This window comes from Ursus arctos, unplaced genomic scaffold (genome assembly GCF_023065955.2).
Source record: "Ursus arctos isolate Adak ecotype North America unplaced genomic scaffold, UrsArc2.0 scaffold_13, whole genome shotgun sequence".
NCBI classification, from domain to species: domain Eukaryota; kingdom Metazoa; phylum Chordata; class Mammalia; order Carnivora; family Ursidae; genus Ursus; species Ursus arctos.
The window spans coordinates 13,349,749-13,370,408 of NW_026622797.1; positions in this window are offsets into that span (position 1 = coordinate 13,349,749).

Genomic DNA, 20,660 nt, shown 5'->3' on the forward strand with positions numbered 1-20,660 from the left:
TCAGGGCTCCTGGGTGGCTCAGTTGATTAAGCTTGACTCTTGATTTCAGCTCAGGTCTCAGGGCTGTGAGATTGAGCCCCATGTCAGGCTCTGCACTGGGTGTGGAGTCTGCTTAAGAATCTCTCTTTCCCTCACCCTCTGACCCTCCTCCCCCACATCCCTCTCGCTCTCTTGGTCTCTCGCTCTCTCTCTCTAAAAAAATAAAAAGCCTTCTTCAATTATATAGAGGCCAAAGAGTCCATAGAGTATCAGTAGAAAAGCTCATTATAAGAATTAGAAATGGCTTGTATAAAATACAAAGGTTTTTCTTTTCTTTTAGTCCAAGATACTAGCTTGAAAAAAAGTAATTGCATTTAATTATTCAATGCCAAAGAGAGAACTTGGTTATTTTTATGAACGACAATGTGAACTTTTGTATTTTTTCTTCAACTTCTTGCTATATTAGGACACAAGCTACATGAAAATACACAATAATACATTGATTTGAAACAAAAGCACAATATAATCTAGGAAGAACAAATAAGGAGGAACAAAAGACAGATACATTAATAAAAGTGAAGAGGTGATTTATAAGGAGAAAATAAGTTCTAGATAATTTAGTTTCTTTTGTCTCTGAATGTCCACTTAAAGAGTCGTTGATAAATTGGAGCATATTTAGATATTAGTGAATGTCTATGGTTAATATATTTCTTTTATTTTTTTTTTTTTACTGAAGTAAAGTTAATACACAATGTCACATTAGTTTCAGGGGTACAAAATACTGGTTTGACAACTCTAAACATTATGTTATGCTCATGGCAAGGTTAGCTACCATCTGTTACCATATCACACTATTACAATACCACTGATGACTTTCTCAATGTTGTACCTTCATCCTTGTGATTTATTCATTCCCAAACTGGAATCCTGTACCTCCCACTCCCATTTGCTCATTTTGCCTATCCTCCACTCCCCTCCCCTCTGGCAACCTCCAATTTGTTCTCTGTTCTTCATGGGTCTGGGTTTTGTTTATTTGTCCATTTGTTTTGTTTTGTGGATTCCACATATAAGTGAAAACAGATAGTATTTGTCTTTCTCTGTCTGATTTACTTCACTTAGCCTAATATCCTCTAGATCCATTCATGTTGTTGCAAATGGCAAGATCTCATCCTTTTTTATGATAGAGTAATATTTCATTATATATATTGATCATATATGTTTACATATATAAAGAAGATGTGATATATATATATTTCTATGGGACAGGTGAAAAATTCTCTTAACTTAAATAGATTCTCTAAAAATGAAACGTATGGTATATGAACTACTTGAGGGATGTTAGGATTTTATGTACTTTCCAATTCTCTAATAACGCTATAGAGCAGCCAAATACTCAACCACGCATGTGAACTGAGCTTCAGAGACAATAGCCAGAAAATGAGCTGAAGGCACCTGCAATTTGGCAGTTTAAGAACCATCATAGGGGTGCCTGGGTGGCTCAGTCGTTAAGCGTCTGCCTTCGGCTCAGGGCGTGATCCCAGGGTCCTGGGATCGAGCCCCGCATCCGGCTCCCTGCTCCACTGGGAGCCTGCTTCTTCCTCTCCCACTCCCCCTGCTTGTATTCCCTCTCTCGCTGGCTATCTCTTTCTCTTTCAAATAAATCAATAAATAAAATCTTAAAAAAAAAGAACCATCTTAAAGATGGCATGTCATCTGAAAAATCCAACCAATAAAGGAAAACTTCACATTAAATCTGAAATGCTTTTGGAGTTGGCAGCCTACTGCAATGCTTATCAACTTTACTTGAATGTTTACTCTGAAACTGAATTTTAGACTTTTTAAAATATATATTAAACAGTGTTTTCTAACCTTGAAGAATGTAGCATACTCCTTTCCCTTTTTCTGCTTTCATTTTTTTGCCCTAAAATAACTTTTTCTTTCCCCTATGAATCACTTACTTTTTGCACTTGACAAAGTCTAAATGCTTGCTTTCCATTTCAGGATTGATATTTAAATTCCCTGCTGCACATCAAACCTGTGAATTGTTGCAGACATTCTTCTAGTGTCCTTGCTTTATCTTCTTTCAGAGGGCATGAATCACGCATAATAACTGATTAACAGTTAATTGCACATTATTTGAAACAAAAATAGGGCAGAGTGCCCAAATAATTGTTTCATCTGTGAAAAATATCATCTTCCGCACTCCAGGAAATTACCACCCATCATACCGTGACAAAAAGCATAACCTCTTTTTCTTATCACTGGCACGGCTGAAGCATGAAATTTAAAAGTCAGGAATTTCTGAAAGCAGGAATTTAAAATTCAGGTTGAATTTTGGAAGTGCTTTAGATAATCAGGGTCTGCCCAAACTTGCTCTTTCCTTTGCTGTTGTTCGTTTTGTGGCTCAGAAATTGAGAACCCCATCTTTTTCGATGTACTGGCAATCATCAGCATGTGTTTATCTGTGCACTGATTCCATAGAGAGTAAGTCAAATAGCATGGTATGGATTCACGTGAGGATGACTGAGAGGTTGTGTGAGTTAACCCAGTCGAGTGGCTCCCGCATAACACCCGCTGTAGAACACTGGTCTCCGAAGCAAGGATCTTGGGCTTGGTCGGGGCTGATGTTTGGCATCTCAGAGGATGCACAGCACGTCCAAAGTGACCACTGATCTGTGCCATGCAGAGGCTTGGGGTTTGGTCCTACAAATACTACAAACTAACTCTCACTTTCAAAGTCACTTCATCTCTGGGGGTTTCACTGTGTTCCCTTCTAAAATTACAGCTTTGCTTTTGGTGATCTTGAAAGGAACTTCTAAGCATATAAATCCATGGTTTAAAAAAATCATCTCTAATGAATTGTCTCTGAGTCAAAACTTACCTATTATGAATCATACAAATAAAAATCCAGAATATATACACCAGGATTTCAAAAAGAAAAAAAAAAAAAACATGTAGGGAAAGATCTTGAAAACAAATACCTAAAAGCAAAAATTAATATGGATATAATATCCTAAACTAGAGGATTTAATAAACAGTTGCTTTTAGCTCCAAAGACTAGAAAAACAAAATATAAGCACTTACCTTAATTGTGATTTTTTATGTAAAGTTGATTCTTGTTATCCACAGTAGTTATGTTTTGTAAAGTTACTATGGGCACTGAATCAGCAAATAACTAAGCCATTGCTCGTAAGGAAATACAGGGTTAGGTTTTTTGTGAGCCTCTAGTGTAACTATCCACTGATCAATACATAATCTTGTTTTATGTGTGTTTCTGCTTAACAACACCTGATTTAATATACATTATTGATTCATTAACATTGAACTCATGACCACCATCATTGTAACTCATGCCTGAACGAAGCCTATCTCACACACGTATTCTCTCTGGCACATCACCACTTCCTTGTGCTGGGGAGCACTAGTACTTCAGAATTAGGCTTTGGGGCTGTTAAAACAACAAAATTACCAACAAAAAGCATTTTTGCAAAAATGCAGAAAATATGGCAATGAGCAGACCACAAAAGGGCACTCGTTTCCAGTTGGAAAGCTTACCCAAGAATGCACAGTGTCGCTTTGTTTTACCTCCACCCGGAATGTGCCCATCAGGAGACTAACCTTTCTCACCGCTCTACACACACACACGTCTGTGAATGAACACAGAACTGCAATGAGTGTTGATCTGAGGGCTATTAAATCATATAGCAAGTAGGAAAATTCACAAATATGGAATCTGCAAATAAGGATTGGCTGTATTTATGAAAGTATGTGATTAATGTGTATCTCACCCACTGTACTGTCAGCACCATGAAAACAAGAATCATTTCTCACCACAGTGTCCCCAGCACCCACATCACACACACACACACACACACACACACACACACACCTTAATACATTTATAATAAGGAATCAGTCATCAATATTATTAGCAAAATGTGCTTCCCATCTTGAAAACTTTTTACTTGCTTTTAACCCCGACGATTGAAAATTCAAATAGTTCATGTTTTGATTCAAATCCTTGAAACAACTCTTATTCTTTGCAATAATGATACAGTAAAACCTTAAAGACCAATGAGTCACAGGCAAGACATGAAAGGATAACAATGAGGCCAGTACTACTTTAAAAAAAAAAAAAGTACTCAGAAGACTAGACAATTCCTCAGAACATAAGGCTACATTTTACTTACAATTAACATACACAACTTGAATACAATATCTTCCCTCCCAAACCATTCCAGTTGTCTACATCAGAAGTAAGTAAACACTGGCTCTTTTCTGCTTTAATTTTGATAATCAGTTGACCATAAAGGAGTCTATTTTATGACAGATTATTTTAACTTTATAATGCTTAAGAGAAAGTCAAAATTCTTTGACTACCTTCATGTTGACCCTATTTATCTTTTTCATTTTATCTCTTTGCAAAACCCCCTCATTGTATTCCCAAGGTACATCATGCTCTCTCTTGTGTCCATGCTTTTATAAAACAAGTTTTCCCCATGAGAGATCCTCTGGCTTTCTTTACCAGACTAATTTCTTGCTTGTCTATCAAGACTGCTCAAGCATCACCTTTTATTTCCAATCATGCTTCCATCTCTGGGGTTCATTATGCCTATATACATTCCCATGGCACTCTGAATAATTCTTAAAGCCTCTGCTGTTGTAATCATCAGTTTCTTGTCTATCTCTTCTCTAGGGATGGGATTCTGTTTGACTTTTTCTTCATATCTCTAGTATCTGTCATGGGTTCTGACATACAGCAATACACACAGTGATAGATTTGCTAGCATTTGTAAATAAATGCCTCTGTTGAACTCTCTGAATGAATGAGTGAATGAATGAATGAATGAATGAATGCACAGTGGGCTAAAATTGGAGCTAATGCTAGGAAGATTTCTTACCTAAAAGATAAATGGATGAGGCTCATTAAACTTGGTTAACCTTTTCATTTTTTATTTAAAGGATATGCAGTATGTGGAGTCTCTAACATTATAACTCTGCTATTCCAGTTTGTAGAGATATAGATCTCAATTAGGTGATTAGACTAAACTTAATCATAGCTTATTCTACCTATCACTCATCTTACAAAGAAATCATGGGACAGACGTTCTCCTTAAATATAAGAACATGTATAAAGCAGTTGGCATATTCTGGAAAAGAAGGGATGTACTCTCGCTCCCAGGTCAGAATAATTCTTTAAAAACACACTTTGTTTCTGATAATTATGTTAATGCAAAGCAGATTGATGGGAAATGGAAAGTTGTACTTCTAGAAACAAGTGTTGAAGAAAGTCATGAAAAAAAATCTGACATTTGAAATAATGAGTAGAAACATATCGCCATATCTGTCAAAGATATTTTTGTAATATCTAAGCAGATAGGAGATTAAAAGATTCTTTAAATTTGAAACAATCTGCAGATTCATGGTCTGTGTGTTTTTAATGATCAAGGCCAATTTGTTTTCATTGTTCCTATAGTTTGAAAAGATACTTAGTCCTCCAAAAAACTTGAAGGCAGAAGAAATCATCCCAGACCCAGCTGGCTCTCTTCCATATATCAGTTAATAAGGACCCAATACCTGGTGCTGTGGAGCACACCCACACTGGGAGTCAGGAAATCTCAGCTCTAATCTTTGCACTGCCAGCAAATAGCTTTGCACCCCAAGCATATCATTTAATCTGCATTAAGATTAATTTTTATGTAATGTCCTATATAATGTCTAATGTTTGAAACGCTAAAGTATACCATGTAATACAAGTAGTAATGTAATCCACAGTAACATAAGAGGTATACATGGTATTATGATGAATAATACAAGGTGTATTCAAGGATTTTCTTGAAAATTCTTTTTAACTAAAGTTATCCATTAATTATCTAAAGGTCCCCATATGTAGTGAGGTTTAGAAGAACTAATTTTGCTTCTTGAAAGTATATTTGATTTGACTCAATGAAGCTTTGATTTAAATCAAATTTCCCAAGTAATTATAGAGAATACATAGATGGAGTCCATAATATTCTGGTAGCCATGGTTTGTTACAATGTAGGCGCAGTCTCCACACTTAAGCAGGAAAAAAAATTTAATACAAGTTATATTTGTTACAATTAAGTATCCATTCTCAGACTATAAATTTGGGAACCGGGAGCCGATCTTAATGCATACTACATTATAAATTTATTGTGTTGGATACTCTGGCTTATGATTCACATCTACTTAAACATCGATATAAGGAGCCCTGCTGGAGGATACGAAAGCATTTATAATAATAAATAATTCTTACTAACAAATAGATGTTTGAGTTTCAAGAGAAGATGGAGCTCACAGGTCCAAACTTTGCAGACTTGGGGATCTAAACAAATAGAATTAAGTACTGATTCGAAAGTCTAATCTTGGTGATCTAGGAAAAAAGTATAAGATATGATGTTCATTTATATGGTTAGATCAAGGTCTGAGAATTACGTAAAGCCTGTTAGCTGAAGGAAAATGGATGCAGTGGGTGTTGGGCATTAATTTAAGGTGTGAACTAACCAAGTGAAGTGACTAAACGAGAGGTCTTTTTGCTTAATTAGACCGTGGTCTTGGTATTCAGTCTATTGTAGTATTTGTACAGAATTTTTTTATTTTTTAGCAAAGTGTTATTAATAGTTGCACTAGAATAAGCCAAGAATAAAGACAGAAGAGAAATCCTTTCAGGCAAGTGGTGAAATATGAATATAGACTGTGTATTATATCTTATAATCACATAATTATTATATATTGTAAATGATATTGTATCTACATAAACTTTCCCAAATAGTTATGTATGTGATAGCTGTGCAAGAAAATTCCTTGTTCTTAGGGTATATGTGTTGAAATATTTACAGGTCAAAGGTCATAATATCAGAAACTTATTCTCCAACATTTCAGTAAAAATAGTATTAATATATATTTTTTAAGAGTTTATTTATTTCAAAAGACAGAGAGAGCACAAGTAAGGGGAGGGCCAGAGGCAGAGAGAGAGAGACAGAATCTTAAGCAGATTCCATGCTGAGCATGGCCTGACAGAGGGCTCAATCTCACGACCCTGAGATCAGGACTTGAGCCAAAATCAAGAGTTGGGCGCTTAACTGACTGAGCCACACAGGTGCCCCAAAATAGTACTAAACATATAAATTATTTAAAGAAAGAGATAAATTTTTTTAAACTATTAACAATCATTGGATATAGGTAAAAGTTACATGGATCTTTATTGTGCTGTTCTTGAAAAAAAAATTTTTAATAGAACGTATTAAAATACATTGTATGCCCTTCCCCAAAATACGTCAGACAGGTATGGTAGCCCTCCACCCTGGACTTCCATGTTCAGTATGGTTTTATCTACTTGTGGGTGAGATCCATGTGCAGTGGACTGAATTCTCATTGTAATACGTAACTAAATCTGAAAGATGACTTACAAAAGCTGGCCTCTCTCTTTCTTACCCTTTCTGACTTCTTGTACATAAAGTCTGACTAATTCTCTGACTGAATCCTAAATCATGATGAGTGAGGCAGACAACAAGAAGTCTGAATTGAAATTAGAGCTGCCATGTACTGAGGACAAAAAGTTTTCAGTTTCAGATTACGTTAATTGCCTGATCAAAGTCATCAGCATTTTTGTAGCAATGTAGTAGGGCCCAGAATCTCCAAATATAACATTCACAATATCTAGAATTACAATCCCAAATTACTTAACACAACAAGAAGAAAGAATACGTTACTCATTCTTAAGGAAAAGACAATTAACAGATGTCAAGAGTAAGATGATACGGACCTTGAATTTATTAATCTTGGATTTTAAAACCAGCAAGTGTAGTTATATTCAAAGATAAGGAAAAGTATTCTATAATGATTGAAAAGATAAACCTCGCCAGAGTAATAGAATAAATAAAAAAGTACCAAATGAAAATTTTAGAGTCAAAAAATATGTTGCCTGAAATTAAAAATAATTAATGGGTGTATTAGCAGAATGGAGATAACAGAGGAAAGGATAAATTAATTTAAAATAGAGTAATAGAAATTCAACACAAGGAAGAAGCTACTAAAAGCTCTCAAACAAAAGAACAGAATCTGTGAAAACGCTTCACCTTGCATCACTGTGGCCTCAGATGGAGATAACAGAGAGAATGAGGCAGAAAAACCATTTGAAGAAGTAATGGTGGAATTACTCCCAAATTCATGGAAAAGCATATATTTCCAGATTCAAGCAGCTAAGCATAAACCCAACAGCATACTGCTTATATGATCGAGAGAAAATCTCAAAAAAATGCAGAGGAAAAAATGATGTATTACATAAAGGGAACAGCAATCCGAAGGGTCACGGATGTTTTATTAGAAACTATGAAAATGATGGGGGTGCCTGGGTGGCGCAGTCGTTAAGCGTCTGCCTTCGGCTCAGGGCGTGATCCTGGTGTTCTGGGTTCGAGCCCCACATCAGGCTTCTCTGCTGGGAGCCTGCTTCTTCCTCTCCCACTCCCCCTGCTTGTGTTCCCTCTCTTGCTGACGGTCTTTCTCTGTCAAATAAATAAATAAAATCTTTAAAAAAAAAAGAAACTATGAAAATGAAAAGACAGTGGAACAATATCTTTATAATGCTGAAGAAAAGAAAAAACTACACAGAATTCCATTGTCAGTAAAAGCATCCTTCTAGATTCAAAGGGATATCAACACATTTTCAGATAAAACAAAAAAAAAAAAACTTGAAAGAATTCCTCACCACTAAACACACATTCCACAAAACCGCTAAAGGATAGTCTTTAGGTGAGAAAAATGTTAACAGGATAAAACGTGGATATTCATAAATTAATGAAGACAATGGAAATGGTAATAATCTAGGAAAATATAAAAGACTTCCTTGCTGTTTTAATTTACTTAAAATACATAGGAATGTAAGATAAGAATATTGTAGAATGATGTTATGTGGTTTTTAATATATGTAGCTGAACTCTGTATGACAAAAAAAGCATAAAGATGTTGCGGTTCTATGCATATTAATTCAGATTCAACTGTGAAAACATAGGTAACTGCATTTAATTTAGAGCAACCCCCGAAATAATGCAAAACCGAAAAATGAGAAAATAGTGAGATTCTGCAGTTGCTTAGATGAAACTGAATAAATCCAATCATAAATGCTCCTGAGGGGCGCCTGGATGGCTCAGTTGGTTAAACGTCTACCTTTGGCTCAGGTCATGATCCCAGGGTCCTGGGATTGAGCCCCACATCGGCTCCCTACTCAGTGGGAGTCTGCTGCTCCCTCTCCCTCTGCCTGCTTCTCCCCCTGCTTGTGCTCTCTCACTCTCTCTCTCTGTCAAAAAAAAGAAAAAAATATCTTTAAAAAACAAATGCTCTCGGATCTAGAAAACTGAGCTCCTCAAGCGTCCAGATTATTGAATTCTAAATGGTGCCAGGCCCCCAGAAAAGAAATGGGGCACATGAAATTTTCACCTTTGTTAGAGTCCAGGAAAAAGATGAACTTTCATAAAAGTCAGTAGAAAGAAGACAGCTTAAACTTGCATGGATACTTAAAGACCAGGGGTGAGCTAGAATAATTTAGTAGCCCTGGAGTTCTGTGACCCAAGGGCGGTCAGTCCTCACCCACTCACCAGCTCTTCTCCACGTGTCTCCCACCGGGTAATTAGAAGAAATGGCAGGACAGCAGGAGATCTTCGAGAACTCTACTCAGTGACACATAGACAAGAAATCTTGCTTGGGTCTTTCCTTTAAAGCTAAGCTGTAAGTCACTAACGAAAGGGAGAAAACACGCCTGATTCCTGGCACAAAGCAAATATTCAGTGACTCTGCAAAAGGGGTAAAAGCTAAAGTTGTCTGCCACTGGTGGGTGGGAGTCGGGAGAGAAAAACCCATTTGAGCCTATAACCTTGCATTGATAGCAAACAGAAGTCTGCTGTCCAGAGGGAATTTGTAATTCATGATGCAGTGAAGGCAATTACAACAAAAATAAAGCGGAAACACAGACCAATGACTGGCCAGATTGACTCAAAACCTCCCGCTGAAGACCTTCCAGTACAGGAGACATGCGCATTTCTGAGCACGAGTATTAATCATGTCCATGTTTACTGTTAATGTATACACGATATCCAACATTAAATCAAAATGTATGAGGCACACGAAAAAGTAAGAACAGACTAAGGAAACGATCCATTGCCAAGATAAAAATCCGGTCCATAGAATCAGACTTAGAAAGGACAGAGATGTTGGGATTACAAAGCAGGTCATTGAATAATTAGGACTCTTTTGGTTTATATCCAGTTTTCTAGCGTAATAATGAATAGCACCCCCTACACTTTCAAAAGTGTTTTGATTTGGGCAGTAATTTACATGATTATCCTACTTGTAAAGACTTCACCTATTTTACTTCCTTTAAATTTCACCAAGGATTGTGAATCAGAAATAATTCCCTCTATTTTACAGGTAATAAAACTTACCTCAATAAGCTTAAAAACTTGCCCAAGTCACATATCTAGAGACTGTGTTGTTTTTCAACATATTTGATTTAAAGTCTCAGCTTTCTCAAGTCAAGCATCACTGAGTTATATAATTTTTAAGTTTTGACACATTTCTCCTGTTCAAGCATAAAGTTTAAATAAACAACTGATTTTTCTACCTAATTTATAAAATTTACTAAAAGTCTCATTTCCAAGGTCTGGCATGGTTTTCTTCACAAACTGAGATTCACTTGGGCAAAGATTAAGTTCTTCTGATCTGTTTCCCATGTATTTTCAGCTGTTTTTTCAGACCTCTTCATTGACTTTCCTATTATTTCTGAGTTTAATATCATATTATGCAAAGAGTTTTCTTTTGCATGCACTGGGTGATAGTCACTATCAAAGCAGAAATACTTTCACCTTCTGAATCAAAGCCAATTCCCAGCCAGAGCTTCAGAATTAATTAATTTAAATTCAAAAGTGACAAAATTAAACAGTCTGCTACAGTGACAATCACATAAAAAGAATACTGAAAGTAAATCAATGGAAACAACTAGGAATAAATAAAATATTTCCCCCTTCTTTCTTTTTAATTCAGGTCACAGGAATGAACGTTTCTTTTTACTCTTATTGATATTGATGCAAATTACATGTCCAGTTTACATTCAAAATTCTAAGAATTTGTTATACTGTAATCGGGAATTAGATGGAGATAAAAATATTATTTAAAAAAAACACCAACAGATGTTATCTTTGAGGAAGGATTCAATTTGCTGTGATAATGGCAATGAATTATCTGATCAAGAAGATGAAATTCTTCCGACGGTTTCTGCTATCTACTAATTGAAACTTCTGTAGGAGATATTAGATCAAGCAGATTGAATAGGAAACCAACTGTGAGTAGCTTTCTAAAGTACTGTGATTTCTACTGTCAGATCACAAATCTGTATGAGGAGCGCCTGGGTGGCTCAGTCAATTAAGAGTTTGCCTCTTGGTTTCAGCTCAGGTCATGATCTCAGGGTCATGGGATTGAGCTCCACATTGAGCTCTGCGCTCCGGACTCAGTGTGGATTCTGCTTGAGATTCTTGCCCTCTCCCTTTCCTTCCCCCTCTGCTCCTCCTCATATTTCTGCTCTCTCTCTCTAAAATAAACAAATAAAAACTTAATAAAAAATCTCTATAAAACCAGGGAATGAGAAACTCGCATATATTGTGACTTGTCCCTATAGGTGAAGATTAATTACCAGCAATAATTTTTGACAAGCTAAAGGCTTTTCTCGCTTGCTTACTTCCTTATCATAACCATGTTTTATTGAAAGTCGTACTGAATTTAGCTATGCCCTTTTGAATAGAGTATGTGAAACAAAATCCTACGTTTCTGCTGGCTGTTGAAGCAAAATTTTGTTGTTGCCTCCCTGTTTCTTCAGTATCACGCTATAAGTTGCCAGCCTTCGACATTGACAATGTTACTTCCTCTGCCCAAAGATTTCTTAATCTTGGTTTAAGAAGCAGTCTTATCCATTACTCTTCCCCCAAATTCTTGTAATAGATTGCTTGTTTCTCATTTAAAATGAATCATGCATTTGGTGTTGTGTATAAAAACTAAATGCCAAACCCAAGGTCATGTAGATTTTCTCCCTGACTTTCTTTTAGACATTTGTAGCTTTACACCTTCCTTTTAGGTCTATAATCCACTTGGGGTTAATCTTGCTGTGAGGTATATGTCAAAGTTTTGTTTTGTTTTGTTTTGTTTTGCATATGGGTGTCTAATTGTCACAGCACCACTTGAAAAACGATTCTGCGTCCACGGACTTTGCGTCTTTGTCAGAAATCAGTTGGCTATACTTGTGAGTCTATACTTGATCTCTCTATTCTGATCTTACATACATCAGCTCCAAGCTCTCCAATACCACACAGTCCCAATTAGGGCAGCTTTATAGTAAATTTTCAATCAGGTGATGTGAGCTCGCTGAGATCAGTTCATGTGAGCCGAATTATTATGGCTATTCTATTTCTATTGTCTGTCCAATGTACTTGAGAATCACCCTGTCAATATCTACCACAAAGATTGCTTTAAATTTATGGATCAAATCCGGGGAAAATGACATCTTAATAATACATAGTCTTCTGCTCTATAACCCTTTATATCTCTCCCACTCGTTACCCATTAAATCTGTAGTTAACTACTTCATTTTTGTGTTACTGTAAATAATACTGATTTTTAAATTTTAGATTTCAGTCATTCATTGCTAATATATAGAAATACAAATAATTGACTCTTTACCGTCGACTCTGTATCTTGGGAACGGACTACACTCACTTGCTAAGTCTAAAATCGTGTGTGTGTGTGTGTAGATTCTTTTGAATTTTCTACATATACAATATGTTGTCTGTGAATAAAGACAGTTTTGTTTCTTTTTTTATTGAGGTATAGTTGATGTATGATATTTCTTTCTTTTCAATCTGATGCCTTTTATTTATTTATTTTTCGCCTTATTGCTCTGGCTAAGATTCCAATGCTATTTTGAATAGGAGAGATGAAAGAAAACAATTTTCTCTTGTTCACATCTTATTAGGAAAGTATTCATTCTGTTACCATTAAGCATGTTGATAGCTGGAGATTCATAAATATTCTTTTAGGTGAAGGAAAGTTCTTTAGGCAGAATGATTATGATATAGGTCAGAAACTTGGGATATTTTGAGGTCTACTTTATCCAAAATTTTCTACTCCATCTTTCTTTTGGTGAGTTCTTGTATGGCATATCTTTCTCCATCCTTTTACTTCAACTGTATCTAAACCTTTATTTTCAAGTGGGTTTTGTAAACAGCATGCAGTTGGATCTTGCTTTTATATCTGATCTGATAATCTCTATCTTTTAACTGGTGTGTTTGGAACATTTGCATTTAAAATGATCATGGATAAAGTTGTAACCTGGCTATTTTCTTCTTTTTCATTACTGATATTTTGACATTTCAGGTTTTTTAGGGTACATTATCACTTTGAAGTGTTGTAGATGTTAAGCTTGCAATTTTTTGTTTGCTTGTTATTTTAATTGCCTTGTTTTTAAATAGAGGGTAATTCAGATGATTTCAAACAATGCTGCTGGCACTGCTATCTTGCTGCCAGCTAAGTGAGTATGTTCCAAGATGAAAAGGGTTCTACTTATGAATAAAACTAATAAGAAAAGTAGACATGATGTATCATTATTTGGTTCTACTATTCTGTTGATATGATTTCATTACCCCCTTATCTTTCTCAAAATCCAAGATAACTTTCCCTTATTATTCCTACTCAAAAGATAGTTTAAGCAGCCAAAAAATACTGTTCTTGATTTCAAAGATTGCATCCACATTACAGGACCCAAAGTCAGAGCTCACGGAAAACAATAGTAAGGTAAAGCCCAGACTCTGGACATAGACTCACGTTTGGGTTAAGTCCAATTAGTATCAATGAACTTTGTGCAAATTGCTTTATTTTTGTCTTTACCTTTCTCATCTGTAAAATAAGATGATAATTTCAGTACTAGAGAATTTTTGAGTATCAAATCAGTTTTTTTTAACGTAGCTCTTATATAGGACCCAATATGTGTTTGCTAAGAAAAACGTCTCACTTTTGTCATCCTCATATCAACCTCATGAGATAATTCTGCAATTAATTGTATCTTGCAAATGAGAATAATAGAGTCAGAGTATGCTTACTATTCCTAAGGTTGAACAGCTTTTGGTGCCAGAGGCATTACATTAATTCAAGTGTAAAGAAGGATACTTTAAATATTTAAATGGAAATTTGGGGTGTTAAAAAAATACCATGCTGTTATACCATTTGCTATCATTCACTGGAAAGCATTCTTGTTTCATAGATAATAAAACTGAGTGAGCTACTGAAAGAAAAAAGAAGAAAGCTCTGCGTTTTTTACTTAATTTTTATCTTTATATTTATGTAACACAGAATCTACCTTTATTGTCTGTCATGGGATATGTCTGATAAAAACGAATATAATTAAAATGCACACGAGCCCAAACATCCTAATCCTTGAGGATTATAGGCAGGACTGAAAAATTCATGACTGGTTCATGAATAATAACTATAAAAATTACTTTGAATCTCCATTATTCATGTTTTTCAAGAAGAGTCTCACGGAATTTCATTATATAAAACTTTTTTAAAGAAGGCAGGGAAGAGTTGAACTTTACTTACATTAAAAAACCTAGTGAAGCATCATTTTATTAGAGTATTAAGTCCAAATTTTTAATTGCAATTGTATCCTTTAATTTTGGAAATTGTAGTGGGAGCAGAAATCCTCGAAGAGAAATCGGTTTTTCTGTTAAGGTATTATTATTTACACATAAGGCAATTTTAACCATGTGAGAAAAATCACGTAGTTAAAATCACTAATTTGGTTCCTTGTATCCTCACCCTCCAACTACAGCTTTGAAAAGCACCATGTAGTCTTCGGTAGCTTTATTCCTCTTCTATTCAGAAACTTCTCTGCTCTTAAATTTCTGATCCAAACTGTCCAATAGAATCACAAATATTCATTCAGAAAAATATTTATTTGTTTCTACTATATGCCAGATATATTTCCTGGCACTAGAGATGCCATGGAGAAAAACACAGATAAAACCCCACACTCATGCATCTTTGTCCGAGGGGGCGAAGGACACAGACTATAAGCAATTTAACCACTAAACATAGTATTACCTGCGTCTTACTCTGCCTCGTTGGAAACAGGGAAGGCATTAGAAAGGAATAGCCCCACTTCTGCTTATATCCCTCCGTTTTTCTTTCCTGTTCTAAATAATTCGGTGACCTTCTATTATTTAAAACTCACCTCGTCTTTTGTTTTTTATTGCAATTCACTTTCTTCATTGTTGTCCAAACTATGTCCTGTCCCTTTTAGACCCTCCCTCTGGCGACTCTCAGACAGAAGGCTAATTATTCACTTCAGACCTCTCCCACCTCATCTCCTCCTTTCCCATGCACACATACGTGTGTGTGTGTAGTGTGAGTGGGAGACACACAACACTCACTATCTCCACTTCCTCACCTTCCACTAACCCCTCAACCTGCTATAAACACGGTTCGAATTCTCTAAAATGTTCTCAGGATTAAAATGCTCTCCCCAAGCAATTACACATGGATTAGAAAATCTAAAGGAGACTTTTAAAATTTCTTATTTGTCATTTGCTCCCTTAACGGTGCTTAAAATAGTTGATTATTCCTTCATTTTTAAGTCACAACCATCCCTGGTTTCCATCACAGCACACACTCCCGGACTTATCCTACCTCTCTGGTTATTTTTATTCAGTATGTTTGCTTGCTGGTTCTCTCCAGTGAATGTCTTTCAGGCACCTTGGCAACAACTACGACAAACTGTAGTAAACTGATTTTTTTCTTGTTTCCCATCCTCTAGCATTTTCTCTGCCACTTAATGGCATATTTAGCAAATTGCCCAAAGCAAGAATTAAGAAATGACCTTGCAACCCTTTTCTCTCAAGAAACATCTACACCCAATTAACTTGTAAAGTCTTGATCATTCTTATACCTAATTTTCTATCAATCCCATCCTCTTCTGCCCATCCTCATGGCTACATTCACAGTAAAAGACAATACCATCTATGATTTATAATACTTCACATTCGTTCGAAAATCTTAGCATTTTCTGTGGTTCAGACATCGTTCTAGGGGCTAAGGACACAAAGGGATCATCAGGGGCGCCTGGGTGGCACAGCGGTTAAGCGCCTGCCTTAGGCTCAGGGTGTGATCCCGGCGTTCTGGGATCGAGCCCCACATCAGGTTCCTCCGCTAGGAGCCTGCTTCTTCCTCCCCCACTCCCCCTGCCTGTGTTCCCTCTCTCGCTGGCTGTCTCTGTCAAATAAATAAACAAAATCTTTAAAAAAAAAAAAAAAACAAAACACAAAGGGATCATCAAACCAGATCAGATCCCTTCCTTCAGCATACTTAACATCCGTGGGAAAGAGATTATTGCAATTTATTTGTTATTCTCTAACATTGCATTATTCACAGAAATTACAGAGAAAGCAGCCAAAGCTATTAAAAAAAAAAACAACAACAACAAGAAGAATATGATCAAATGGCTCCTGTACTAATAATCTTCCAAGGAATTTGTGATTTCCTTAACAAATATTGTAAACTTCTTACTAATCATTTCACTGCCTATCTGTTCAACTTCTTCGGGTCCTGTGATACCTGCGCTATACATTCTAACTATACTCAGCATCTTTACATAAATCCCTGGGGACAAGAGGAAGCTTTATAAAGCTGAGGAAGGAGCATGCAGCAAATTAAGGCAAGAAACAAACACAAAATCCCTGGAGCAAAGAGGAAGTGAAGCAATGCAGCCCAGAGAGGGTCACAATCATGTATGGATAATCACTGGAAGAACAAGAAAAAATATTCAAAATCAGTACGGAGAACATGAAGGACGAAAGAAAACCTGATAATCCAACAGAAGGAATGACAGAAGATGAAAAGAAGCAAAGAAGAACCATGGGAAGTGGGAAGCACCACATATGACACAGGAAGAACTCCACGTCTATCAATGTCCACGACAAATGTTAAGTTCCATTAGAATGCAGTCTTCACAAGAGCATTTTTTCTTCCTGTTTTGCTCACTGATACAGCCCCAGCATCTAGAAGATGCACATACATGTACCGGCGGATATTGAATAAATAGTATTTGAATGAAGGTGGCTAAACACACGTATGAAATTCTGTGTCATGTAATCTTCTGGAAAGTCTTCACAGTCATAAGTGAAGCAAGAACTACTTTATAAAGGTTCCTTAATAATGTAATGCAAGTGCTTGATCTCAGCTACAATTCGCAGAATTGTAGGAAACTGGAAACCCTGCCCTCTCCCTGATTCTTCGCTTACCTCTCTTCTTCGCCCATGATAATAGACTTGGCAGCTCTCTGAACGCAGGAAGCTATTCACCTATTCCTAATTATTTAATGTGAGATTGTGGTTTTTCTTGCAGTTGATAACCCATTGTATTCTGGCTCCCATCTCCCATTTGTATTTTTCAACTTTAAGATTTTGTCAAAGGTTTTCTTTGTCAAACAGCTAAAGCAGCTTAGACTAAATTTAATAAATCCAAATCTAACAACTGAGATAAAATTATGTCAAATTAAAATTTTTTGAACTCTTGTTAACTGGCAAAGTGGAGAAAAAAATGGAAAGTATGGTTTGTTAAAGATAAATTCATTTCCATAACTTCAAAATGAGATATTGGATGATAGTTTGAAATAGATAAGAAAAGGTAATGGAATTTAGTACCTTGGAGATTATGCTTTTACTGACATGGAGGAAAAATTAAATATAACACTGTGTGAGTTGAGCCTAGTAGCAGAGAAATAGTTCTTTTTGAAAATTTTTCAGCTATTTTTTTGGCTTTAACAGTGAAATATTTTGTTAATATTTTAATAGACTTCATTGGTGTAAACCACCTATATTAGAGATGAATTGGGATGTTGAGTAAATTTAATTCAAAATTTTCCTTCTTTAGGTTTTCTCATTATACACCAGGTTAAAAAAAAAAAAGAATGCAGCAATGATCTGAACTGGATTCCCGAAATATCTGAAGAAAATATATCCTAAGTATTGAGGATACTTGTATTTAAAAGCTAGTTTTAAAAAAAGACCCATCAAATTTGAAACCAGTAGCCAGCATTGGGTAAAAAGAGGAAAAGTACTTAGTCACAAATTTAGGACTAATGGAGGAAAACTGGTGATAAACATAAAGGGTAGAAGCATGAGGGAATATTTGCATATCTGTGTTAATACAGCTGAATGTCTGAGTTAAAATTATTTATTAAATGATGATCAAAATTGACTTGTGGAAACTCACATATGAATAAGGGAGAAACATGAAATTATTTGTTAATTCCCATACCCAGTCTCAAAATAAACTCTTTCTAACTTTAAAGTGCAGGTCATTTGACTTTCCAGAAACTCTGGCAGAACACGCTGATTCCTAAAATAGTTTTTACAATGACATATCAAATAAGAATACTTGATAATAAATAGTAAACAGAAAACAGTGCAGAAGGGAAAAAAGCATGCTCTTATTTAGACTGGTGCCTGACGAGCAGTTCTAGGGATGGCTTCTGCCAAAGTCACATACAGGTCTTAGGAAATACTTTCCTGCATCATTTTTATCTAAATAACTTTACTACAGGGACCAGTTTTCAAAATAGAGTGAACCAATTCCTTGACTTCCTACGGGAGGTACAATCCTTATTGTATGCCAAAAATGACGTATTGATTAGAGGTCTGATTGAGAAGTAGAGAAAGCAATTCTGGCCACTTCATAAAACAGGTGAACATCCAAGGCCTCCGATTCTTGAAGGCATTAGACAAACAGTGGGAGAAATCCCCATATATCTCCTGACCTTTGTCAAACTGTGAGGACTGCTCTGGGCAGAGGGAAAAGTGCTCATGGTCCATTCATTCATCATATTTCTTTGTCTCTCTCCATGGCAATGTCGGCCCAGATTTTGACAAATATTGGTGGCCAGTCTTCGTTTGGGCACTGCTGTTGAGTCTTCATTTTTATATTATTATTATATTTATTAGTGTATGTATTTTCTTAGGCCTTGGTTGGTATTTTAATGGGAATACAGTAACTGTAGCAGAGATTGTTATTCTCTATTCCTTCCCAACAATAAGCAAAAAAGATTTTGGAAACCTGACAATAGTGAAAGGATAATAACATTATCAAATTATAAAGGTATAGCAAATTTATTAAATATATAATGGAAAAATGAACAGAATTTCCAGGTTTATTGACTCTATTGGGTTGAGTATGATACAGGCAATTTTTGTCATAATTTATCTTTAAATCCAGTCTGTTGAATTTACTTTCCCTGCACCTAGATGATAACACAAGTTGATTTCATAACTTCTAGGTCACTTTCAGATATTGATAAACAATAGCATTTTCAGATATCAGAAAGTCCAGTCTGATCTACAGCAAATCTCCCATTCAGCTCAAAACTTATCACAAATAAACCTTGAGTAGAAGAAATGGATAATGTTTTTGCTATTTCTCTCCATAGATACTCCATTACTTCTCTCTTAATAATTTTGGTATTTGCCCCACCCCTCCTGAGATTAGTAGAGGAAGAGTATGAGAGATGAAGAATTGATTGCAATCTCATATTTGGGCTCACTGTACCACTTGGTGTAAGGTGACTGACTATTGCATAGTCAGAGATATCCCCACCACTTAATCACCTCCAATGATTCATGGTTTCCTGATGCAAACTGTAACCTCTGGGTAACTACGTGGGACATCCTCTAAGTCTCTGTTTCCAAAGTAAACCCCATGCAGACTCTTCCTGCTCATGTCTATCTATCTATCTATCTATCTATCTATCTATCTATCTATCTATCATCTTTCTATCTTTACCTATATGATATAGATTATCATATCAGATATGATAATCTATATCATATATCATATATGATAATCTATATCATATACATAAACATATATTTGTCTCCTATTGGCTTTGTTTTTCTGGGGAACTTTAATACAGTGACATTTATAGAACACTCCAGCGAACAAGAGAAGAATATACATTATTTTCAGTGCACATGGAACATTCAACAAGATCATATTCCACATTTTGGGCTATAAAACAAAGCTTAAGAATTTAAAATAAGGAAATAATAGGAAGTATTCAGACATCAAAACGTAATTAAGGAGAAGCTAATAACAGAAAGACATCTGGGAAATTCCATATATTTGGAAATCAACACACTTTTAAATAAACCATAGAAACTTCTGCCTCTGAAATGGAGTAACAGGGACTAATTTACCATCCTCCCTGAAATAACAACAAAACTTGACAAAATATATAAAAAAGTCTTAAGACACTGACATCAGGCAGTTAAAGGATTTGAGATCTCTCAGAAATGGGAAACAAATGAGGCAGGCTTTCCACATGCCCCAGTTGTTGCTTTGAGAGACGTTCTGGGCCAACGTGGAAGGGGAAGGGGAAGCCGATCAGAGCCCCTCTTACTCTGAGTGGAAGAGATAGAAACTTTGCGGGAAGTCTGGAGAGACCAAGGCCACAGTTCACAGGGCAGAGGGCAGGAAAGGAGAGGGCCCCACAGAGAAAGAGCTCTCTAGTCTTGTGGAAGGTCCCTCTTGAGATCAGTGGAGTCCTGTTGAGCATATGTGTATATGGAAGCCAC